Source organism: Macaca nemestrina, unplaced genomic scaffold, assembly GCF_043159975.1.
Source record: "Macaca nemestrina isolate mMacNem1 unplaced genomic scaffold, mMacNem.hap1 Scaffold_129, whole genome shotgun sequence".
NCBI lineage: Eukaryota > Metazoa > Chordata > Mammalia > Primates > Cercopithecidae > Macaca > Macaca nemestrina.
The window spans coordinates 1-25,658 of NW_027257612.1; the positions used below are offsets into that span (position 1 = coordinate 1).

The following is a 25,658-nucleotide window of genomic DNA, read 5'->3' on the forward strand; positions in this document are numbered from 1 at the left end:
AGGAAAATCCAGCAGCTGTTTCAGCTCCTGGCCTGCAGACCTGGAGGCTAGGCTCTGGCAAAGTGTGGGTCCTGGCAGGGTGGGGGCTCAGGGGACTTACCCAGAGTGATGCTGAGTGCTAGGGCCATGTGGGCAAACTCCAAGCCCTCCTGGGGCTTCTCCAGTGTGGCCAGGAGTGCCACCAGCTTCTAGCACAGCTGTAGCTGCAGCTCCGCCTTATGGTTGCCCGTAGTCACTGCAGGGGCAGGGCCAGGTCCTACCACACAGGCAGGTGGGGCCAGGTTTCCCGAAGCACCCACCTTGCCCAGCGCCCTCCTCAGAGCTCAAACATGTGCTTGGAGCTTCCCACGCCCCAGCTACCCCTGCACCTCGACACAGCTCTGTGCTCTGGGTTAACACACAGTTCAGACACCCAAGTTGGGGGCTGAAGAGTCACCCGAGGCCCATCCAGCTACACCCGACAGCCTCAGACCAGCCTCTCCCACCTGGGCCCCGGGGGTCTGACTGGGGGGAGCCAGCACTCCTCTCTGCTCTAAAAACACCACATTTATCTGTGCCCAGGGCCGAGCCACACCGTGAGCTCAGAGGAAGGGAGAAGCCGTGCCACTTCGGGGTGCACGCAGACCTGGGCCTCCCACTGACATGCTGTGTGTCCTTTGACATGTCCCTGTGCCTCTCTAAGCCTCAGTTTCCTCATCTGGAAGATGGGGACAGGATTTCCCACTCATAGTTGCTGGAGGTCGTCAGGTACAAGGGTAGAGCCATTGTCACGTCCAGGCCCTGAGCATTTGTCCCGGGCAGGGGCACGGTCAATATCATTCCCGGTAAGACCACTTGGAAACTAATCATGTGCATGGGTGGCCCTGCCTCCAGGTGGGAGGCCTCAGCCCTCCAGGTGCCCCCCTGAGGCCCACCCACATCAGCCCACAGGCCAGCTCACCCGGTAGAAGGACATGCCTTCCTCCCGCTCCCAGGCCCCATTGAAGAAGATGTCTCCGGCTGCCTCAAACAGCTGCAGCCCCAGGCTGGGGTCGCCTGTGTACAGGGCCACATTCTGTGCCACCTGAAAGGAGACAGCAGTTTCCTCAAGACCCACACCTGGCGAGGTGGCTACGCGCACCTTTGCCAGCCTCCTTCCTCTCACACACTCCAGGTACACCTGAGCATTTTTCAGACCCTGTGCATCAGGGCTGCCCCCACCACTGGCATGAGGACAATGAACTGATGCACCTGAGTGCCAGGAGGTGACTGAGCAGCTGCAGCCCAGGAGCCCGACACCTATGAATCCTACCACTAGGGCTAGCCCTAGCCCACTCCCCCTGCACTCAAACCAGTCTCCGTGGCCCCCAGATTGCTGGGAGCCCAGCCACTGGCTCCTTTCTGCGTTGCTACATCCCTGCCACAGCAGCAGTGTTTGTGGGTGGGCCTGGTCCCCTCTTGACCATGAGCTCTTGATCCCTCTCCTCAGCTCAAGGAAGTATACAGCAGGTGCTCAATAATGAAAGCTTCACCAGGCTCGTGGGCTTCACAATTTGTTCCAGATCACACTGTGTTTGGGAAAGCCTCTGAAAACAGCCACTATGATAGATTCGTTTTGTAAGGAGATGTGCCACATGTCGCTTGGAGCAAGTTCTTCTGTGTGTTAACTGAGTGGTCACATTATTTGAGCATGTGCTGTATACCAGTAGGTGCTGTGCACTGTGAGGGGCCACGCCTCTGCCCTCAGGGAGAAGATGCTGGCCACTGGGGGAGGATGTGAAGGAACCAGTTGGAGGGAGGGAAAAGGCACACCACAGGTGCTCTGCAGTGGCTTAGGAATGAGTGGATGGATGGATGAATGGATGAGGAGACGTAGACACATGGATGGATGGATGGGTATGTGGATAGATTAATGCTTGGATGGATGAATGGATGAATGGATGGATGGATGGATGGGCGGGTGGGTGGGTGGAATGATGTGTGTATGTCTGTATGTATGTATGGGTGGGTAGATAATGTATGGATGGGTGGAGGGTAGATGATGTATGTACATGTGGATGCATAGATGGTGGACAGACGAATGTATAGATAAACAAATGGACAGAAAAATGAATGGAGGGATGGATTAATAGGTAGACTGGGCCGGGCGCGGTGGCTCAAGCCTGTAATCCCAGCACTTTGGGAGGCCGAGGCGGGCGGATCACAAGGTCAGGAGATCGAGACCACAGTGAAACCCCGTCTCTACTAAAAATACAAAAAATTAGCCGGGCGCGGTGGCGGGCGCCTGTAGTCCCAGCTACTCAGGAGGCTGAGGCAGGAGAATGGCGGGAACCCGGGAGGCGGAGCTTGCAGTGAGCCAAGATCGGGCCACTGCACTCCAGCCTGGGCAACAGCGTGAGACTCCGTCTCAAAAAAAAAAAAAAAAAAAAAAAAAAAAAAATAGGTAGACTGGTGGGTGGATGGATGAATGATTGATGGATGGACGAATGGTGAATGGATGGATGGGAGAAAGGATGGATGATGGAAGGATGGATGGATGATGGAAGGATGGATGAATGGATGGGTGGATGGACGATGGATGGATGGAAGGATGAACAGGTGGATGGATGGATGATGGAAGCATGAATGGATAATGGAAGCATGGATAGATGATGGATGGATGAATGGATCAATAGATATGTGGATGGATGATGGATGGATGGAAGGATGAACAGGTGAATGGATGGATGATGGAAGGATGAATGGACAGATGGATGGAACAACAGGTGAATGGATGGATAGACGGATGAATGGATAAAAGGATGGATGAATGATGGATGGATGAATGGACAGATGGATGAATGGACAGATGGATGATGGAGGGATGGATGGATGATGGAAGGATGGATGAATGGATGGGTGGATGGACGATGGATGGATGGAAGGATGAACAGGTGGATGGATGGATGATGGAAGCATGAATGGATAATGGAAGCATGGAGAGATGATGGATGGATGAATGGATAAATAGATATGTGGATGGATGATGGATGGATGGAAGGATGAACAGGTGAATGGATGGATGATGGAAGGATGAATGGACAGATGGATGGAACAACAGGTGAATGGATGGATAGACGGGTGAATGGATAAAAGGATGGATGAATGATGGATGGATGAATGGACAGATGGATGAATGGACAGATGGATGATGGAGGGATGGATGATGGATGGATGGATGGATGGATGGATGGATGGATAGATGATGGATGGATGGAAGGATGAACAGATGAATGGATGGATGATGGAAGGATGGAGGGATGAATGGATAAATGGATAGATGGATGAATGATGGATGGATGGAAGGATGAACAGGTGGTGAGTAGATGGTTGATGGAAGGATGGATGGATGATGGATGGATACATGGACGAATGGATAAATGGATGAATGGATAAATGGATGGATGGATGGATGATGGATGGATGGTGGATGGATGAATGGTAGATGGACGGAAGGATGAACAGGTGGATGGATGGTTGATGGAAGGATGAATGGACGGATGGATGGATGAACAGGTGAATGGATGGATAGACGGGCGAATGGATGGATGATAAATGGATGGAGGATGAATGATAAAAGGATGGATGGATGAATAGACAGATGGATGGATGATGGCTGAATGGATGATGGATGGATGGAAAGATGAACAGATGAATGGATGGATGATGGAAGGATGCATGATGGAAAGATGGATGGATGATGGAAGGATGGATGGATGAATGAATGGATAAATGGATGGATGGAAGGATGAACAGGAAGTGAATGGATGGATGATGGAAGGATAGATAGATGATAGATGAATGGATGGATATATGGATGAATGGATAAATGGATAGATGGATGAAGGATGGATGGATGGAAGGATAAACAGGTGAATGGATGGATGATGGAAGGATGGATGGATGAATGGACGAACAGGTGGATGGATGGATGGTGGCTGAATGAATGGATGATAAAGGAATGCATGAATGATGGATGGACTAATGGATGGATGGTTGGATGGATGGATGGATGATGGATGGATGAATGGAAGGATGAACAGGTGAATGGATGGATGATAGAAGGATGGATGATGGATGGATGGAAGAATGAACAGGTGAATGGATGATGGAAGGATGGAAGAATGGATGGAGGGATGGATGAACAGGTGAATGAATGGATGGATGGATGATAAAAGGATGGATGATAAAAGGACGGATGATGACTGAATGGATGGATGGATGGACAGGTGAATGGATGGATCATGGATGGATGGAAGATGGTTGGATGGATATTGGAAAGATGGATGGAAGGATGGATGGACGGAAGGATGGATGGATGGAAGGATGGATGGATGGATGGACGAAGAGGTGAATGGATGGACAAAGAGGTGAACAGAAGAATGATGGATGGATGGATGGATAGGAGGATGAACAGTTGGATGGATGATGGAAAGATAGATGGAAGGATGAATGGATGGACGAACAGGTGAATGGATGGACGAACAGGTGAATGGATGGATGGACAGGTGAATGGATGGATGGATGATAGATGGATGGATGGACGGAGGGATGGATGATGGATGGATGGATGGATGGGTGGGAAAATGAACAGGTGAATGGATGGATGATGGATGATGGATGATGGATGGATGGATGGATGGATGGATGGATGGATGGAAGGAAGGAAGGACCCACAGGTATATGGGAAGATGATGGAAGAATGGATGGATGGATGAATGGATAATGGACGGATGGATGGAAGGATGAACAGGTAAACAGATAGATGATGGAAGGATGAATGGATGGGCGGAAGGACAGGTGAATGGATGGACAGACGGGTGAATAGATGGATGATAAAAGGATGGAAGAATGATGGATGGATGAAGGGACAGATGGATGGATGATGGATGGATGGATGGATGGATGGAAGGATGAACAGGTAAATAGATGATGGAAGGATGAACGGATGGATGGATGGACAGAGAGTGAATAGCACAGGGGCCCTCCTGCATCCCTTGCCGCTCACCTGGATGTACAGGTCCACCAGCTCGCTCTGCTGCAGGATGTAATAGATCTTCCCTGCTTGCAGCCAGGCATGCGCCTCCTTCTCTTTCTTCTGGAGGTCAATGAAAATCCCCAGACTTCGTTTGGTGTGGTCCAGAGCGGATCTGTAGGGCCTGGAATCAGACACAGGTGTCAGAACAAGGGCTCTCATCCTCCTGGAACCAGTCTGCCTCCTCCCGTGGGTCTGGTGACAGATGAATCTGGCATGTGCAGACTGGGAACGGCCCTCTTGTGTGTGCAGTGTTCTGCCCTTCCCAGGCTGCTGGGAGGGCCAGGGTGAACACACACGGCATGGAAAAGATGAAGGACATCCTTCTGAGGGAGTCGAGCATCATGCTGCCCTGTGGCAGGAGGAGTGTGCTAGTCCATCTCCCCTGCCTCCCAGACATGGCCGGTGTCTTCTCCAGACGCACCAGGAGCCGTTAGTGTTCAGAGGCTATCTAGGCCGATGGTTCTCAAGGTGTGCAGGCATCACAGTCACCCGGAGGCCTGCCCTTATAGCTTGCTGGCTTTGCCCCCCAGACCTTCCGGCTCCACAGGCCTGGGGCAGGCCCTAGAACTCCCACTTGCCACAAGCTCCTAGGTGACATGGATGCTGCTCTACTGGTCCAGGGACTACACTTTGAGAAACATTGCTCTAGCACACTGGCCCATTTTCCCTCTGTGAACCTGAGGCCAAGACTGGAGCCAGTCTCCCAGGTCCCCATGGAATCTGGCTCCTTCCCTGCTCTCTCAGTAAGTCCAACATTCCAGGGGGTGTGACTGCAGCAATGTCACTAGGCCCTGTGGGTCGGGTGGCCAGGGCCACGGTTACCCCACCAGGTCAGGATGCTCAGGGGAAGTCGAGTGGGCCACACATGGGATGTGAGACCTTGAAACCCTGCCCCAGGGAAGCAGGTGACACAATTGGCTCTGTCTTCTGTGGGAGAGAAGCCACAGGTGGCTGCTGTGGTCACTTTTAAGGGGACAGATGAAGGCCAGGAGTGAAGACTCGGGGACTCGGGGCAGGCACAGGTCAGATGACAAAAGCCACCATAGTAGGAAGAACAGTCCAGAGTGCACCTACTGCCTCTGCTGGGGTGGAGATGACCTTTGACCCAACAAGGGAGGCTCAAGCTGGGACTCATGGGCTAGCAGCAGCCCTGGGACGACCCCAGAGCTGCCAGCTCAAAGCATCTGATGCCAAGGAACCAAATGATCAAAAGGAGAGGGGATGCTGGGGCCCTGGGCCAGCTTCCTTGTGCCCCCCTCCCTGCCCTGTCCCCCACCCCCACCACTGCAAAGCCAGCCCTCACCGCTCGGTGTCCAGGGACAGGTAGAGCTGACTGATGGTCTCCAGGAGCTGCCCTCTCCAGCACCTTGTCGGCCACCTTGCGGGCCAGGGAGAGCTGGAGCTCATGGTAGATGACACACTGGGCCTTCCTGGGCATGACGACGCTGTAGAAGTAGCACAGCCGCTGGACGGTCCGCAGCTGGCCTGGGCAGAAGACAAAATGCAAGATGTTAGTCTCCCAGCATCGAAGCGAGGCTGGCTGGGCTCGGAGGCCCCTGCGCCGTGCTTGCCTCCTTCACACCTCTGTGAGCCTGGGCCCCATAGGCGGGGAGCCTGAGCGCAGACAGGCCATGCACCTGTGCCAGGATAGATGCCAAGCACACCGTGAAATGGGCACAGCTTGGTGCAGATGCTCATGGTACAGGCCGGCCTTCTTTACAACTCCCAGGGCCGAGGTCCTGGCCAGTCTCAGCCCCTGCACCAGGCCATCTATTTCTGCTTCACAAAGCCCCTCTGGCTAGGACCAGGGCCGCCTTCAGCCTGAGCTGATGAGGCCAGGGGCACAAGTAGCCGCTGTCGCAGATGGAACCCTGAGAGAGCAAAGCCAAGCGTCATGTCTGCCACACACGGCATCATGTTGGGGGAATGGGATTCAAAGCCAGCCCCTGGCGTTCCCACACATGCTTCTCTGATGCAACCAGTCTCCAAACCCACAGGCTCACTGGCCTCTCCCAAAGCCAGTGTGCTGGGAACGGTGGAAAGCTTCTGATTTTCTAGTGTCAGAAACATTCCGGAGATTCACACAGGAAACCAGGTACGCCGAATGGACATCTGTCACACACGCCACCCAACAACAGCTGAATACACAGTCCTCTCGAGCACCCACGGGACATTCCCCATGACGGACCATGTGCCAGGCCACAAAACGAGCCTCAGTGAATGGAGAAGGACTGAGACCAAAGCAGAGGTGTTCTTCAGCTGTACTGGCATGAAACTGGAAATCGACAGTGAAGGAAATGTGGGAAATTCAAAAATATGTGGAAACTACACACTCCTACACAACCAGTGAGTCAAAGAGACCATCAGGGAAACCGAAAACTAATTTGAGAAGAATGCAAACAAATGCACAGCCCGGGCCGGCGCAGTGGCTCACGCCTGTCATCCCAGCACTGTGGGAGGCCGAGGTGGGAGGATCGCTTGAGTCCAGGAGTTTGAGATCAGCCTGGGAAACACGGTGAAACCTCATCTCTACAAAAAAAAAAAAAAAAATACAAAAATTAGCCGGGTGGGGTGGTGCACGTCTGTAATCCCAGCTACTCGGGAGGCTGAGGCATGAGAATGGCTTGAACCTGGGTAGAAGTTGCAGTGAGCCAAGATTGCACCACTGCACCCCAGCCTGGGCAATAGAGCAAAACTCTGTCTTTAAAAAAAAAAATAGCACAGCCCATCAAAAATTCCAAGATGCAGTTAAGGCAGTGCTGAAAGGGAAATTTATTACTGTAAATGTCTACATTCAAAGAAAGAAGAAAAATCTGAAATCAAAAACCTAACCTTCCACCTTGAGAAACTAAAAAAAGAATGAACTAAACCCAAAGCGAATAAAAGGGAGAAAATAATAAACATAAGAGTGGAAACGGGAAGTAAAAATACAGAGAATGGAAAAACAAAAGAGATAGTCAACAGAACCAAAAGTGGGTTTTTTGAAAATAATAACAAAATTGACAAATCTTTCACCAGACTGACCAAGAAAAGAAAGATAGGACACAAATGACTAAAATCAGACTGAGCACCATGGCTCACGCCTGTCATCCCAGCGCTTTGTGAGGCCTAGGGGGAAGGATCGCTGAGGCCAGCATTCAAGACCAGCCTGGGGGAACATGATGAGACCCCATCTCTAATATAAATAAATAAATAAATAAATAAATAAATAAATAAATAAGAACCCAAGTTTCTCAAATCAGAAATGAGAGAGGAAACATTATTGCCAACCTGACAGAAATAAAAGGATTCCATGAAAACACTACGAACAATCGTACACCAACAAATCTGACCATCTAGACACAACAGCCAAACTCCTAGAAGGACACAAACTACGGAAAGTGACTCAAAAATGACCCCAGGTAAGCACGTGGGCTATCAGCCCCGCCCTCGGTCTCCTCGACCGATCAGCCCAGGGTGGGGAGACAGGGAAGCATGATCCCCGTTCCCTGGCCTGCATTTCCAAGTCTGAATCCCCCAGCACCCGGGGGAGGGCCTCGTACGAGGAGGTGCCACAGGCTATTGTGCCAGGAGCCACCGGAGGCTGCAGTGGGGGCTGGGGCACTGGGTTCCTGCAGGGTCTCCTTCCAGTCAGAGAATGCCCCTGGGGAAGAAGCCTGGGTCTGAACCCCCCAACCCTCCTTGGGCAGATGTGTGGGACCGGGGCCCCTTCACACGGTCCTTTCCAAAATCTCATCCCTCCTAGGGCCAGGAGTGGGTGCCAGGCCTGTGCTGGGAAATGGGCAGATTTGACCACAGCCCCTAGGGCTCTGGTCCAGGCAACAGGAGGCACCTCTGAGTGGTTTCACTGTGCCATGACGTCCATCCTGGGAGGATGGCCAAAGTGCTGCAAGGCAGAGGGGACCCACAACAGTATCCCTTGTCTCAGCCATTTCCCTGGACTCAACTTCCTCATCTATCCTCTGTGGCCTAGATTTCGGACAGCCCTGCCCACCTACTGTCCGTTCACTGCTCAGTCTGCAGTGACTGTTCCATAGCACTCCATGGCTCCCCAGTGCTCTTGGGGAAAAGGCCAAGCCACAGTCTGAGGCCTCAGGCCCTGCTTAGCTCTCCAGAAGAGCTCACCATCCAGCACCCAACCCACCCACTCCCAACTCTGCACCTCCCTGCATAAGCCCTGCTCACTCACCCCCGCTCACACCCCACTCATCCCCGCTCACACTCCCGCTCACTCACCCCCACTCACTCACCCCCACTCACACCCCACTCACCCCCGCTCACCCCACTCAACCCCGCTCACAACCCACTCAACCCCACTCACTCACCCCCACTCACACCCCACTCACCCCCGCTCACACCCCACTCACCCCCGCTCACAACCCACTCAACCCCACTCACTCACCCCCACTCACACCCCACTCACCCCCGCTCACACCCCACTCACCCCCGCTCACACCCCACTCAACCCCGCTCACAACCCACTCAACCCCACTCACTCACCCCCACTCGCTCACCCCTGGGCATTCACACAGGCTACACCACCAGCCCCTCCCCCACCACCAGCCCCTCATCCACCACCTATTACTAGACTAAATCCTCTCAACCCTCTGGTCCTAGACAAAAGAGGCTTCCCTAACCCGGGGCCAAGTGCTGCCCCACCATCACGCCACTCACCCTTTTGCGGCTTCTGTGGCCTGAAGCTCACATTCCCACGCTCAGTCTCTGTCACCCGCGGACCCCACAAGCCCCATTTGTGGGTGGGGCCTGGCACACTCTGCACAACGAGCTGCTTTTGCATGAACTACTCTGCGGCTTTGGGCAATCACCCGCCCGTGTCCTCTGTGAAGTGGGATGACAGGTGCGCAGGCTGCCGACATACCAAGCAGATAACACGGGCACAAGAACTGGCGTTCAGGGCTTGGCTCATGGAGGGGCCCCAAGTCCCAGCGCAGCAGATCCTGCCTTGATCCCAGGGTTATGTCTAGGAATTCCCAGCATGCAGGACTTTCAGTGCTCAAGGCAAGATGGTCCCTGGGCAAACCAGGAGGAGCTGGCTGCCTCAGAAGGGCACAGAGGGCCTGGCCCTGCATGGGAACCGCCTGTCTCCAGGGCGCTTGCCAACATCTGCTGCTGGCCATGACTCAGCACTTTCGATGGTGGAAAAACCACCACTTGTTTCTGAATCACAAACCCCAAGTGTGCCCTGACCCGAGTGGCCCCAGAAGGTGCACAGGAGGAACTGGGGCACTCACTCTCCACATGGCCCATCTCCACGGCGACCAGAAGGGCTCACTCATAGTAGCCCTTGCCCTGCTGGGCCAGGCCCTGGCGGGTGCAGAGGTGGCCCAGCTACAGGAGCACATGGGTGAAGTCCCGGCCACACTCCCTGCAGGGCAGGCACAGGGTCCTGCAGTTGGCCAGCACTACTGCCTGGTTCCTCCGCTGGCCCAGGTCCCAAGCCACCCGTGAGGCACAGTAGTAGCCCTCGGCTGCCTGCCTCGTCCGGCCCGTCCTCTTCAGAGCCACGGCCACCATGTTGGCAATCACACCCTCCTGGTCCTCGCTGGCCACCACTGCGTCCTGGACAGACTGCAGGAAGTTCAGGGCCACAGGGCTCTGTCCATGAAGCACGTGCAGCCAGGCCAGGCCCACCAGGCAGTCCACGATGGCACGGACTCCGGCAACAGCACTGGCTTCCACCGCCTGCGTCATGAAGGTGATGGCTGGGCCGTGGTAGCCACGGTGGCTGTACAGTTGGGCCAGGCTGGCGTGGAGAAGGCCGCGCAGCGCCTGGCCTGTGCCTGGGGTTAGGGAGGCCAGCGCTCGCCTGAGGTAGTGGGAAGTCTGGGTGAGGAGGCTGTGGGGCTGGAGGGCGTTCTGGAGCACCAGGTTCATGCTTCTCAGCGATCCGGCCGGCGAGTCCTGTGTCCTCAATGAGGCCACCTTGACACAGCCCAGCACCAGGTGGGACAGGCACTTGCGGCCAGGAGTAGGAGCCAGGAGTAGATGTCAGCCAGGAGTGGGGAGCAGTCTGAGAGCCACGCAGCCTCTGGGGCTCCCGAGTCCCTGTGCAAAAGCAGCAGCCGCTCTAGGAAGGGCAGGGCCTCCTCGGGCTGCTTGAGGCGCACATGGTGTCTGGCCAGCAGGAAGCAGGCCCGGGCCTCGGCCGGCAGGCTCTGGCCACCCACCGCCTGCTGCAGCGCCAGTTGTAGGAGCTCTCCCTCCACCTCGGTGCTGCAGATGTTGCCGGGCGTCCCCAGGAGCAGGGCCATAACTTTGGGAACCGCCTGTGTACACTTCTCCCGGTTCTGCTTCTCTTAAACGCTGGCCAGGTTGGCGTACACAGCCACCACCAGGAGCAGGTCCCCAAAGCTGCCCTCCAGGGCCCCCAGTGCTTCCTCAAAGTACACCCGGGCCTGGGACAGCTTGAGTCTCCTGCTGCACAGCCACCCCAGAAGGAAACAGAGTCTGGCCAGGGCCATGAGGAGGCCAGCTTTCTTGGCTGCCCCTTGGGCCTGTGCCAGGCACCCAGTCAGCTCCTCTTCGTTGCTAAAGCTGCAGAACATGCCACTCAGCCATGGCAGCACCACGTCATACAGGCCACGGAAGCTGGCCTTGTACCCGGGGGCGTTCAGGAACAGCAGCAGTGAGCTCAGGGCCTCCGGGTCCTCCCAGTCGTCCTCAGCTTCCAAGCAGAAGGAGGGCTCCTCGGGGTCCTGCAAGCTCACGTTGCTGGACGCCGCACAGAGACCCCAGGACGCTGGCTGCTGGGGGCAGCCTGGGCAGGTCTTGCATTGTTCCAGAACATTCTTCACCTTCGGCAGGGTCTCCTGTGGCTCCGGGCCCAGGCAAGGCGGAGGTATTTCTGCAAGTCACAAGAACACCTAGACAGATTAGAGTCCAGCAGTGAGTCCTTGGTCCACTGGGGGCAGGGTCCCCGCATCCCCGCCCTCTGTGTCCCTGGCGCAGCTTGCCATGAGCCCTTGAGAATTATGTGCAATGCAAACCCGGGGCCTGGAGCACGGAGGAACTCCGGCACTATGGGGACACAGAGAACACGCAGGCCCGTGGCCCGACTCTCCTACAAAATCACCCTTCTGTCCTGCTTTGTCGCCACCTCACAGCATGGTTTGAGGAGACTATGTCAGCTCAGTGATCCCTCAGAGATGCCTTTCCCTTTAGAAAGAATCAAAGCCTTCTAACTGGACCCATGTATATGCAGCACTACAACTACAAATGCAACTTTTGTCGGCATATTGGGCCCCCCGGTGCGGTACAGGAATCCATGAAACCCTCAACAGCCAATCAGAGCTATGGATCAGCTCAAAAGCTGCTATGCAAAATTGGTAAAGCCACCGACGGCACAGGACAGGGGTGTTGTACCCATGTACCCAGCTCCGTGCAGGGAAACGGACCATCCCTGCAGGAAGGATGGGAAAGCTTCCAGGCCCCTGTGGCCACCTTCACCTTGGATGGTCTGAAAACCTGAAGCCCTCAGTTCCTAAAGGGTTAACAAAGGCCAGCCTGCTCAAGCAACCCACTGGTGCCTGCTGGCTTTGGTGGATTCCTAGCCAAATCCCCCTCCCAGAGGTGAGCAAACAAGCGCATTTCCTGTCGGAAAACCTGGGATGAAAGGAGGCATTACTGGGAAGGAAAAACCTAGATTGAAACAGACTCTCTGTTTCAAGCTCACACGTAAAAAATATTTTCAATACAAACTGCCTCCTTATTCATCTGTAAAGCCTTGGAATTAAAAAAGTAAATAAATACGATTTCGAGGCAAATGTCTGACTTGACTACACTAGATGAGCTAAGAAATCTCCCCCACCCGGCAGAGGCACACAGCCCCTCCCAGCCACTACCCTGGCCTCCGGGGCAGCTGGAGAGCCACGTGCCTTGGCTCCAGAGACTTTGGCAGAGGGTGGAACCACCCCCTCCCCGAGGCAAACCTACAACAGCCTTCCCTTCCTCTCTGGCTCCCCTCAGGAAGGAGCAGACCCTTCAAGGACCTCAGTTGAGGCCCCTGCAACCTAAGGCTCTGAATTCTGCTACCCGCTGAGGACAGTGTGGCCTCCCATCTCTGAGGCGGAGCACAGGGTGAACTGTAGCTTCTCCAGGTCATGAAAAAGGAACCCACAGCTACATGTGGGCCCCAGCAGTGGAAAGGATGCCCCACCTCGGTCGGGGACCAGGCGGGGGTCAGCATGTTCATTGGAAGAAGTGTGGGACCCCACGGCCTCCAGTGCCAGAGTAGACGGGAGGTTCAGGCCCACCTCAGGCGATGTCCCTCAAGTCCCCGGCCCACACCACAGAGGGGTGACAGCCGCATCCAATGCCCACCGTACTCAGCTCTGTCCCCTCCCCCGGCGTTACTCCAAGGCCCAGCTCATAACCAGAGGAAGCCTGAGCCACGGGCAAAACCTATTTTGTTCCCGAGGCTGCTCGGTCTCAGCTTCCTCTACTGAGTCTGGCAAGGGAGAAAAGAGAAGCAATCAACACCCCCAGCCAGCACCTCTGGGCCCATGTCAGGTTGAGCTGGTGTCGGTGTTGCAGGGTGAGAGCATCGCAGGGTTCAAGGGTGGAAAGTCATATCATCCTCCTCCCTCCTGGATCATGGGAACAACATCACTGGGGGGTGGACACTTTCTGCGATATTGGGAGTAACATCGTCTTCTGTGCCTTGGAATATTCAGGACAATATCACGGGGTGGGGCTTGTACATCTTCTGCAGTATTGGGAATGAAATTATCCTCTCTCCCCCTGCAAATTCTGAAAGATATCACAGAGTGGGTGTTCACCTGCTGCGACATGGGGATTAGCACCATCTTCTCCCCTTCCGGATATCAGGAAGACTATCACACAGGGGTGTACGGTGTCTCCGATACTAGGAGTAATATCAACCTCTCAGCCTTGGAATATTACGAAGAATATCACAGGGTGGATGTACACCCCCTGCCATATTGGGAGTAATATCAGCCTCTCCTCTCCATGGATATTAGGAACAATATCCCAGGCTGGGTGTACGCCTCCTGCTCTATGGGAAGTCATATCATCTTCTCCCTTCCAGGATATTAATAACAATATCACAGGGTGGGTGAACACAGCCTGCGATACTGGAATTATGATCATCCTCTCCCCCTCCAGATACTAGGAACCATATCACAGAAGAGCTGTACCCTCCCTGCGATATTGGGAGTAATATCATATGCTGCTTCTGTGAATATTAGGAGTAATATCACCGGGTGGCTGTCCATTCATTGCTATGGTGGGAGTCATGTCATATTCTACCCCTCTCAATATTAGGATCAGTGTCACAGGGTGATTGTACCCCTACTGTGGTATTGAAACGAAAATCATGCTCTCTGTCCCTGGATATTAGGAAGAACATCACAGGTAGGTGTTCACCCCCGGCAGTATTAGGAGCAATAATATGATTAATTAGTAAACATCAATGATCGATTTTAATAATTATCAGGCTGGTCTCGAAGTCTTGACCTCAGGTGATCTGCCGCCTCAGCCTCCCAAAGTGCTGGAATTACAGGCGTGAGCCACCGCGCCCGGCCAACACTTCTTGACATCCCTTTTTGGACCTCAAATTTAGCATGCCGAAAACACACTTTTGATTCCCCCTGCTATAACCCACTCCTCCCATAGTCTTCCCGATCCCAATAACAGCATCTCTAGTCTTCCAGTTACTCAGGCCAAAGTCCTTGACATCATTCTTAAAACTTCTTTTTCTCTCTCTTGTCATCCAACCCATTTAAACTCTTCTTTCAAAATATGTGCCAGACCTAACCACTTCTCACCTTTCTTATCATTTCCAACCAGGTCCAGCTCTCATCATAGCGCTCTGGGTTACTGCAAAAGCCTCCCAATCGCCAGGCACAGTGGCTCACGCCTATAATCCCAGCCCTTTGGTAGGCCAAGGCAGGTGGATCATCAGAGGTCAGGAGCTCAAGACCAGCCTGACCAACATGGTGAAACCCCTCCACAAAAAATATAACACATTAGCCGAGCATGGTGGTGGGCGCCTGTAATCCCAGCTATCCGGGAGACTGAAGCAGGAGAATCACTTGAACTCAGAAGGCAGAGGTTACAGTGAGCCGAGATCCTGCCATTGCACTCCAGCCTGGGTGACAAGAGCGAAACTCCATCTCAGAAGGTTAAAAAAAAAAAAAAAAAAAAAAGCCTCCCAACTCACCTGTCTCCTTCCGCCTTTCACCCTGCTCTGCATTCTACCTTCCACTCTCAAATATTTCAGAAAAAAAAAAGAATTATATCCACAGAGAGAGAAAGTACAAATGGGGTGAAAGGTTTGGGGAATCTGAGGGAAGAGTATATGGGAATTGTCTGTACTACTTTTGCAACTTTTCAATAAGTATGAATTATTTCGAATTCAAGAGTTAAACAAAGAGAAAAAAAACAAAACAAAAAAACACTATCTCCCTTTGTGAATCCATCCTGTCTTTCCCCTGGCAACTTAAGGACGCTCTCGACTAAGCACATCTATTTTTTCATGAACACTAAAAGAACTCTTGCCTAGTTTTGACTTTCTGTGCTTGGCAGTAGAAGTATGTGTGTGTCTGTGTGTGTATTTCATATATATGTGTGTGTATATATATGTGTGTGATGTGTATGTATATATAGAGAGGGAAATATATATATATGAACATATATATAAAAATATATATTGTTTATTTATATGGTAATGTGTATGTATATAAATATATGTGTGTGTGTGTAGATGTATATAATACATACGCCATAGCCTGTCCTTAACCAGTTTTAAACTTAGTCGGAAAAACACATACCTAAGCAGAGAATTTCAAAATAATATGATCAACATTTTGATAGAGGGATGTGTTGCTATGGAACACGCTGCTAAGACACAAAACCTCCTAGATGGGGCAATGAATGAACAAAGTTTTGCACCTACAGGCACCCCCTCTGATATCCCCTCCAACCTTTATAGTTATATGCATTTGCTTCCCCCAGGACCCCTATTTCATAAGGGTTAGTCCTAGAGTCTAGCAAGTTCCTACTACAGCTGGCACACGTATGCCATTCAAGAAACAGTGGTGGAGTGAATGACGAGTTAAGAACCATTTGTCAGCCAGTGCTCAGTAATACAACATGCACTGGTATGCAAATTCTATTTTTGTTGAAAGCAACAGCAGGATCACAAATTCTCTTTCCAGAGAAAGCAAACCTCAAAAGCTTCTTTACCCTACTAGAGCACGTCATAAGAAGCTCCCCTTATATAAAAGAAAACCTCATTCGTTATCAATGGCATGGAAACCTAATAAGCCTTCACCTCTGATGACATCTCTTCCATCCCCAGGGCTAGAGAAAGGAGGTTCCGGAAACCCTGGTAGTTGTGAAGGTGGCTCCGAGCTCTGACAGTCTTGAACCCTGCGGGCGCGGAGGTCACACAGCAGAACAACCGAGGCAAGCATCATCAGGCTTCGAGTAGGTTTGAACCAGAGGTGGCAAATAGGCTGCAGCCAACCGAAAACACCAGAGATTCATGGTGGCCACCTGAGGGGTTGTGCTCTTAAAACACAAAAATAAAAAATAAAAATTAAAAAATTAGAAAAGGAAGGGGTCAAGAATCCATCAGGTCTGACTGAGACGTGTATCAGTGACTAACACCCCGTATGACAAAAGTACTCCGGTGCGCTTTGGGTACTCACAGCTTCAGCAGTGTTCAAAGGCGTGCGCTGCCCTAAGACTAAGCCACGGGAATACCCCCAGCAACACTGCCAGGAGAAACGTCTCCCATGGATTTGGCTAGAAATACAGTTGTCTTTAACAAATTAACACGGAATAAATCCGGACTGATTAGAGCCTGTGAGAATGCCCTTCTCAATGATAACAGTCATCACTACAATCTCCAAACATCTGCAATCCTGCAGGGAGGAGCTGTGACAGTGCAGGCCACATGTTCAGATTGCTTCCCAGATTGCCTGTTACAGAATGAAAGAAATGAAACCGCCCTAAGAATGTCTTCAGTCACATTTAGCCAGTTGTTCCTTTGTGTGCATCTCTGTGCTAAAATGGCCATTCTTCCCCACAGCCTGAAGTCATATGCTAAAATAAATGAGACTCACACGAAGCCAGAAACGTGCAGATGCGAGGAAACCCACACAAACGAAATGGGCTGGAGAGTGTGGCCAGGAGGATGGTACTTCCCAGGAAGCAATTACTCCATCTCTGCCCACGAAGCAGGCAGCTGTCATTGTCCCCAGGCCCACGCCAGCCACTCGAAGTAGGTTCTAACCAAACTACCTCCAACAATCAACGTAAATACACCACACAATTGGCTTCTGAAAGGACACCTTGCAACCAACAAGAAACTGTGAGCACAACTTTGAAAAACTGTGCAACTAAAAACCTTGGAAAGGGATCAACACTGCCACATTTTGACTCAAATACTGTTACGTGGTAGCACCGCAAGAATTCACTGAAACAAAAGAATGAATGAGGAATACGTTTCTATAGGAATCAGAGGAAGCATGACTAACCATTTAAAGAAATAGGTCAAGAAACTGCTAGGTTCAAATGCTACCGTGAGACACTGTCAGGGCCTTAGGCAAATTCACTTCTCTTGGTCCTCTTTCTAGGTTCATCAAAAACCCGCTTTGGATTAGGGAATCTGTTGCTTCCCAAAGCCTTCCTTCTGTGATTCCAGCCTAGATTTTAGGACTGCTCTCCCACTTGGTATATGAAAGCACTTTCTATGTAGAATAGCAGGAGTACATTTCTGTGTTGAATGCGGTTTGGGACCTACTCTATGAGGCAGAATATCATCATGGAACTTGAAGCATGTCGACAAGGCGCACTCTAGATAAGGATAACACAAAAGATGTGGCCATACACCTGTGCATGCCTGGCAGGTAGATGGGGAAGTCTCATTTAATGAAGCCGGGGTGCCCGTTGCACCTGAGCATCCTCAGTCCACGTCAAGTTCACAACGTCCTTCTGACATCAAACCACATGTATCCCATACTTTCCCATACTTTCTACCCAAGATTAAAATATGCAGAGCACCGTGATAAAGAGGCCTCCAACCCCAGCATGTGGGCTCTCATTCTGTAGAATTACATACTTTTGGTGCAAAATGATCACCAGGCTGCAGCGGCAAGCAAGACTGGGCTCCGTGGGGACAGCAGGCCCTGCAGCAGCCACCACTCCTGTCGCCACAGTCTGATGCAGCTGCAGAGAAGCTGTGGCTGAGGCCATTCACTTTGTGAGAGAACCACACAGGAGGGAAAAGGTAGGGAAGGTAGGGAAGAGGCCAATGTCAGGCTTCTGAGCCCAATCCGAGCCACCGCATCCCCTGTGACTTGCAGGTATACACCCAGATGGCCTGAAGTAACTGTAGAATCACAAGCTTGCAGTGAGCTGAGATCCGGCCACTGCACTCCAGCCTGGGTGACAGAGCAAGACTCCGTCTCAAAAAAAAAAAAAAAAAAAGAAGTGCAAATGCCCTGTCCCGCCTTAACTGATGACATTCTACCACAAAAGAAGTGAAAATGGCTGGTCCTTGCCTTAAGGGATGATATTATCTTAAGGGATGATAATTCCTTTTCCTGGCTTATTCTGGCTCAAAAAGCTTCCCCACTGAGCACCTTGTGACCCCCACTCCTGCCTGCCAGAGAACAACCCACCTTTGACTGCAATTTTCCTTTACCTACCCAAACCCTATAAAACAGTCCCACCCTCATCTCCTTTCCCTGACTCTCTTTTCGGACTCAGCCCGCCTGCACCCAGGTGATTCAAAAGCTTTATTGCTCACACAAAGCCTGTTTGGTGGTCTCTTCACACGGACACGCATGACAGGCAGGTGCAGAGCCAGGGAAGGACTTGTGATGAGAACGGAAAGGAATGCGTCTCCCTGTACACACACTCGGATTTTATGACAATGTGCGCAGGGGGCTGAACTGGATGCCTGAGAAATTCCTACAAGTTCTTTTGCTGATTTTCTAAATATTGGTGTAAAATCTGAACTCAGACAAAATTTTTTTAAATCACTTCAATCAACATTTTTGTCTAGTGCTCAGCATCATGTCTACGTGATCATCTAGAAAACCAACTTCTGTTCTAAGGCTCACATCCTCCTATAAAGTCCCAGGGATTTTACGGGGGAATGCACCTCTCATTCGCATCAAGAACACACACAACTACCATTCAAGAAATGCTTAATTTGCTTACATAATTTTTTTAACACCCAGATTTGAAATACAACAGAGAAGACAACTTTTTGATAGCTCTGCTTTCCAACTGCGAACTGTGGGTGGAGAAAATAACCTGCCATGATTTCTAACCAGTCAACAACCTGTCTTCCCTGGCTGCAGTAGGAGCAATCTTTCTGAGCTCAGGAGGAAAAAGAACCCAGCTGGTTAGGGGACAGATAACCATCAGTTCTCAGCGGGCTTCCCGGGTCCCAAATCCCCATGTGATACTGGAAGAAAAAAGCTATCAATGACCAAGCATCTGAACGCTTATCCCACCTCGCCATCTGCTTCTCCTGCCATCCAAATGTGAAATTAATACGCCTGCTATTAGGGAACAGAGTTGGTGCTGCATCTGTCTTCCTAAAATGACAGATAATTACCAGCCCACAATGGCTTCTAATCAGATTTGAGTAGTCCCTTAGACAGGAAGCTAAAGTGCCTCAGCACTAAACTGAGAAGAAAACAGGAACTGGAATGCTCTAGGTTTGATTTTTTCCCCCTTGTTCGAAAGTGGCTGTTCCCGAATCTCCTTCTACTGTCTTGTTTATAAAATGTATGAGAAACAGGGATATTCAAAGACATGATAGAAATGGCCACTTTTTCTAGGTACAAACTCGTGAACATTATTTTCAGCTGCTGGGCTTTTTCTCCACAAACTGTGAGCCTGGAGTACATTTTCTCCCTCGTGGTTACACATTCAGAGTCAGGGAAGGTGGCTTTAGCAGTAAAGAGGGGAGTGCAGTGAGAAGTGACCGGACACTGAGAAGGACAGACAGGGACTCTACCTCGGTGGCCTACAGCATTCCTGGGCCTCTGCCTTTACTTTTCTATCTGTACAAGGGATCTAAAAGCCCGTGATTCTAGGCCACGACAGCTCTTCATACACACATACACTAACATCACACGCCTATGTGAAAAGCTGTGACACTTGGCTGATTTCCTGAAGAAGTTATCTTGTATCATTTCCACTCAAGTACTCCACGTCCTTCTGAGGATGATGGGCTATCCCACAGCCATGTGTGTAACCTCTCCTGCTTACGATCCCTGTTCACATAGCATTTTCCAAAAGCATTTGGTGTGAAGTGACAGAAGAAAGAAGAATAAGGTTCTTTCAGCCCATTCATTCATTCATCCATTAACAAATATGGACTGACTATCTATGTGCCAGGCACTGGTGATATAACAGGGAACATATATTTTTGTAGGTAGAGATAGACAACCAAAAAGTATGTTAAAGAGTGATCAATGCTGTAGAGGAAAATACACCAAGAAACAGGAAAGAAAAATACCCCTAGCCACCCTACACTGGGGTGATGCTAGCATTACAAAATGGAAACAGCGGCCGGGCGCCGTGGCTCACACCTGTACTCTCAGCTCTTTGGGAGACTGAGGCAGGCAGATCACTTGAGTTCAGGAGTTCAAGATCAGCCTGAGCGACACGGCTAAACCCTGTCTCTACTAAAAACACAAAAATTAGCTGGATGTGGTGGCACATGCCTGTAATCGCAGTTACTCAGGAAGCTGAGGCACAAGAATCACTTGAACCTGGGAGGCAGAGGTTGGAGTGAGCCGAGATCATGCCACTGCACTCCAGCCTGGGTGACAGAGCAAGACTCTGTCTCAAAAAAAAAATTAAATTAAAAAAATGTAAACAGAGAATAAGATACCAAAAGAAAGAACATGAACGATTAATTGTAACAAAAGCCTTTGTAAGCTGATACTTTCCTTCCTGGATCCTTGTCCCTTACAAATGGAAAAAAGGGTGGGTAGGGGGTAGCATCTAGTCCAGGGTCCATCCCCAGCCTCCTCACTCTGGCAATCACGAGTCCCCAACTCCTGGGGAGGGGTACTTTCTCGGCTGGCTTCACCCACATGGAAGGCACTGCCACAGGTGTTCAGAAACCAGGAGTACCTTGAAATGGGCAATGTGCTTTGGGTAGGAGACCTACAATTTCCCCAAAGAAACCACGGCACAAAAGTGACCCACATAGGAGGTACCAACAGCTGTTAAATACTTGGTGGCAAAAACTGATGTCATACCTTCTGTACAGTAGACACACACCCAAATAAAACTTGCCAAAATAGCAGAGAAAAAGATACAGAAGACATCCAGTGCCATTCTGTTACAGAAATATTTTTATCCCAAAGCCAGGGACCTCTCTGGAACACTGTTTATTTCCATGTTTCATGGAAGATGTTTGAGTGCACTCACGTGCGTCTCAACAAACTTCCAGTCTCTGTTCTAAACCCTGTGGCTCCTCAGCAAAACCCAAAAACAAGTATCAGTTTTCCTTCCAAATGGGAAATTTCCTGACCTAGCGAAACCAGCATCAAATCCACTTATTATGAGATAGCTGATTACAGGTGAAGCCCTCTAGTCCAGGATGACTCCCCTCCTGCAGGAGCCGGAAGGATGGGCAGAGCACTGGCCTGCCAGACCACATCTCCAGGCAGTTTGAAACCATGGCTGCTCAGGTAAGCCGTGATAAAAATCAAAACCAAGTATTTCTGAAAAGTGTTCATGTCAAGAACCAGGCCGGGCGCGGTGGCTCAAGCCTGTAATCCCAGCACTTTGGGAGGCCGAGGCGGGTGGATCACGAGGTCAGGAGATCAAGACCATCCTGGCTAACATGGTGAAACCCCGTCTCTACTAAAAATACAAAAAACTAGCCGGGCGTGGTGGCGGGCGCCTGTAGTCCCAGCTACTCGGAGGCTGAGGCAGGAGAATGGCGTGAACCTGGGAGGCGGAGCTTGCAGTGAGCCGAGATCGCGCCACTGCACTCCAGCCTGGGTGACACAGCGCGAGACTCCGTCTCAAAAAAAAAAAAAAAAGAACCAGACCTCGGACCAGACTCAGCAGAAATGGATGTTGCACGGTTTGTTCAGAGAGACCTCCTCTCCATGTCCCCTCTCCGCAGGACCTCCCTCCTTGCACTCGGGGCCCAGGGACAATGGACCACTCTTTTACCTCTAGCCCAGTGCATTTTCAGGAACAGCTCCCAGACTGTACCAGACCCTGAAATGTATTCACTGAATGCACTATTTCTTGAAATGATCATAAATCACCTACTATAACAAGAATTGTTTTAAAAGTGTTCTCTCTCTCTCTCTCTCTCTCTCTCTCTCGGGAATCGTGCCATGAGTTGGAGCAAGCAGTTTTGCTTCTCTCTACTGCAATTCTATCACTTGCAAAATGTTAACAATTACTGTGTTCACCCATAGCATTGTTGTAAACAGCCTTAAGACCCACTTCATGTAGCCGGCCTGGAGCACAGACCCTGTCACATGGTAAATGCCCACTGAAGGTGAGTTATCTGTAGCTATTATTACCTGCGACTCCAGCGAACAAAAGGAGTCGATCAGGTCTCATCGTATCACCATGAAAGGATGTCCATGTAGGCTGCTGAGTGGGAGTGGGGGGACTCAATGTTTATCAGGTACTATTTTGTTTTTTAGAATGTGTACATATATATTTGTAGGTACACTGGAAAGGATCTGGAAGGAAATACACCCAGTGTTAATCGTGACTACCCCAAAGACACATTCGTCCAAACACACAACAGAAAAACACTCACTATCTTTCTGTCTTCCATAGCATTTGAACTATTTTCAATAAGCATCTATGGCTTTTGTAAAGTTTTTGAAAGGAATTTATTGCATTTTTTTCTGGAGAAACAAGCAGGAGCAGGAAAAAGGTGGAAACAGAAGGTAAAATGGAATGGGACTCAATGGAATGGAGTCCAAGCCAGGCTCGGCAGGCACACGAACCACACACCTCTCACTACAACTCAACACCAGCTCTCTCTTCTCTTGGTCCAATGGCCCAAGACTTAGAGATAAAATGTTTATTGTGATCACATCAATCACACCAAGGAGCTTGGAACCACCCTTCCACACTCCTCTGGTTCTGTATATCTGCCCAGGGCTGTTAGCTTTCCTCCTGTGTCTTTGGCTGGCCTGTAATCCCCTAGTGGCGCAAATGCACCCTGACATTTAGCCATCATCCCCACAACACTCAGCCCCGTATAGAGACCAGGGCAGTGATGCCCACTCGGACTGTGTTTCTACTTATAAAGCAAAGGACCAGGGGCCAGATGCGACTTGTCTTTGGTAACTCACCAGCTGTTGCTTGAACCAGAACAAAGCCAGGTCTCCTGATGCCCAGAAAAGAGCTAGTGCCTGTCCCGCTAGAAACGTGGTGAAAATGTTTTGCTTGCTGTGAAAAGATGCACTACTGGAGAAGATGGGTGCAACTTCCCATGGAGGCACTCAGTCCAGATCACCAGGAAACAGGGCTGCCGGATGAGACACTCGGCCCAGATCACCAGGAAACAGGGCTGCCGGATGAGACACTCAGCCCAGATCACCAGGAAACAGGGCTGCCAGATGAGACACTCAGCCCAGATCACCAGAACACAGGGCTGCTGGATGAGACACTCGGCCCAGGTCACTAGGAAACAGGGCTGCCGGATGAGACACTAAGCCCACCCACCGGAAAGGAAATCTGGCTGGGCAGTGGAGGGAATTTCACACAGCGCAACCTCAGCAAGAGCATGAACAAAACAAAAAATACCTGACTGGAAAGTCATAGTCTGGCTAGCAAATTCGAAACAGAGCCACAATCCTAGCAGCACACATCACTGCAACACAGAGCTTCAGTCAGTGTGCGCACACTTTAAGGAGAAATGTAGAATGTCCATGTTTTTGGAACAAGGGTGCTATTTGTGTGTGTGTGATGTCAAAGAAAACAGCTGAGAAGAAACTGTTGGCAAGGAAATAGAAATAGGCGCCCTTACACATTGACAGTGAGATAACAGTATGGCCCTAATGGAAGGGAATCCAGCAACACCCATCAACATTTAAAATGCGCAGAACCCTGGATCCCACAATTCCATTTCTAGCAATGCATCCTATGAACATATTCACGCAAATATGCAAGAATTAGAACTCAGCATTGATTAATCGAAACGGTTGGGAACAACCTAAATACTTACCGGTGGACAACCGTGTTTATCTTATGCCAACATCTGTGTTTTTAAAAACAAGACACATAGGCTTGGCGCAGTGGCTCACGTATGTAATCCCAGCAGTCTGAGAGGCTGAGGCAGGTGGATCACGAGGCCAAGATATCCAGACCATCCTGGCCCACATGGTGAAACCTCGTCTCTACTAAAAATACAAAACTTATCTGGGCGTGGTGGTGCACACCTGTAGTCCCAGCTACTCAGGAGGTTGAGGCAGGAGAACCGCTTGAACCTGGGAGTCGAAGGTTGCAGTGAGCTGAGATCACGCCACCATAGTGACAGAGCAAGACTCTGCCTTGGAAAAACAAACAAAAACTGGCAACAGTGGTCACAGGGCAGTGATGGGAGTAGGACTGCCTTTCACTCTCCAGGACCTTTTGAACGTCACTCATATTACATCTTCAAAATATGACTACAGTAAATATTTTCAAAGTAACTATGAAAAACTGGGAGAATAATAATATCTAACACACAGGACTGCTGTATAATTAAAGGATGAAAAACATTAAGCACTATCAGAGTTCAAAGGAAGAAAGATTAATTCTAGCTTGGATGTCAGAGCGGGGATCATGTAAAGGAAGTGAGGATTTCAAGTCTTGAAGGATGGAGAAGATTTAAAGAGGCAGAAGTGTGGAGATGATGCCCCAGATGGAGATAAGAACATAGGCGAAGACGATGAAGAGATGAGAAGGTATAAATTCTAAGTGCAGCTCTCAGGCTGGGCTTCAGAACAGGGCTTAGGCAACAAGCTGGAGCGCGAGGCTGACGGCGGGAATGGAAACACTGAAGCCCAAACTTGCGTATCACGCCCTGATCATGAGCCTTGAATGCCAAGCCAGGGAACCCGTCCTTGATCTTAACAATGAAAAATCACTGGGCCGGGTGTGGCGGCTCATCCCTGTAATCCAGTGCTTTGAGAGGCTGAGACGAGAGGACTGCTTGAGGCCAGGAGTTTGAAACCACTCTGGACAGCACGGCAAGACTCTGTTCTTACAAAAAATTTAAAAATTAGCTGGGCAGGATAGCACAACTGTAGTTCCAGCTACTCAGGAGGCTGAGGCGGGAGGATCACTTGAGCCCAGGAATTTAGGGTTACAGTGAGCTGTAATGGCACGCCTGCATTCCAGCCTGAGCAACAGAGCAAGGGCATGTCTCAAAAATCAAATCAAATGAAATGAAATCACTACAAGTTTGTATAGACATAAAGTATAAAATCATACCATATATGATTTAATCCAGATATATAATATAAATTAGAGGGGGAAAAGAGAATTTAGGAAGCTATTATAAGAAAACAAGACTCAACTAAGACATGAGCAAAGGCCCTGGGCTCACAGCACT

General features: G+C 50.6%; 1 pseudogene; it reads right to left on the minus strand.

Annotated features, from left to right (window-relative positions):
* Positions 1-7: 7 nt before the first annotated feature.
* LOC139361278 (SH3 domain and tetratricopeptide repeat-containing protein 1-like) overlaps positions 8-25,658 on the minus strand; it is a 31,321-nt pseudogene continuing 5,670 nt past the window's right edge.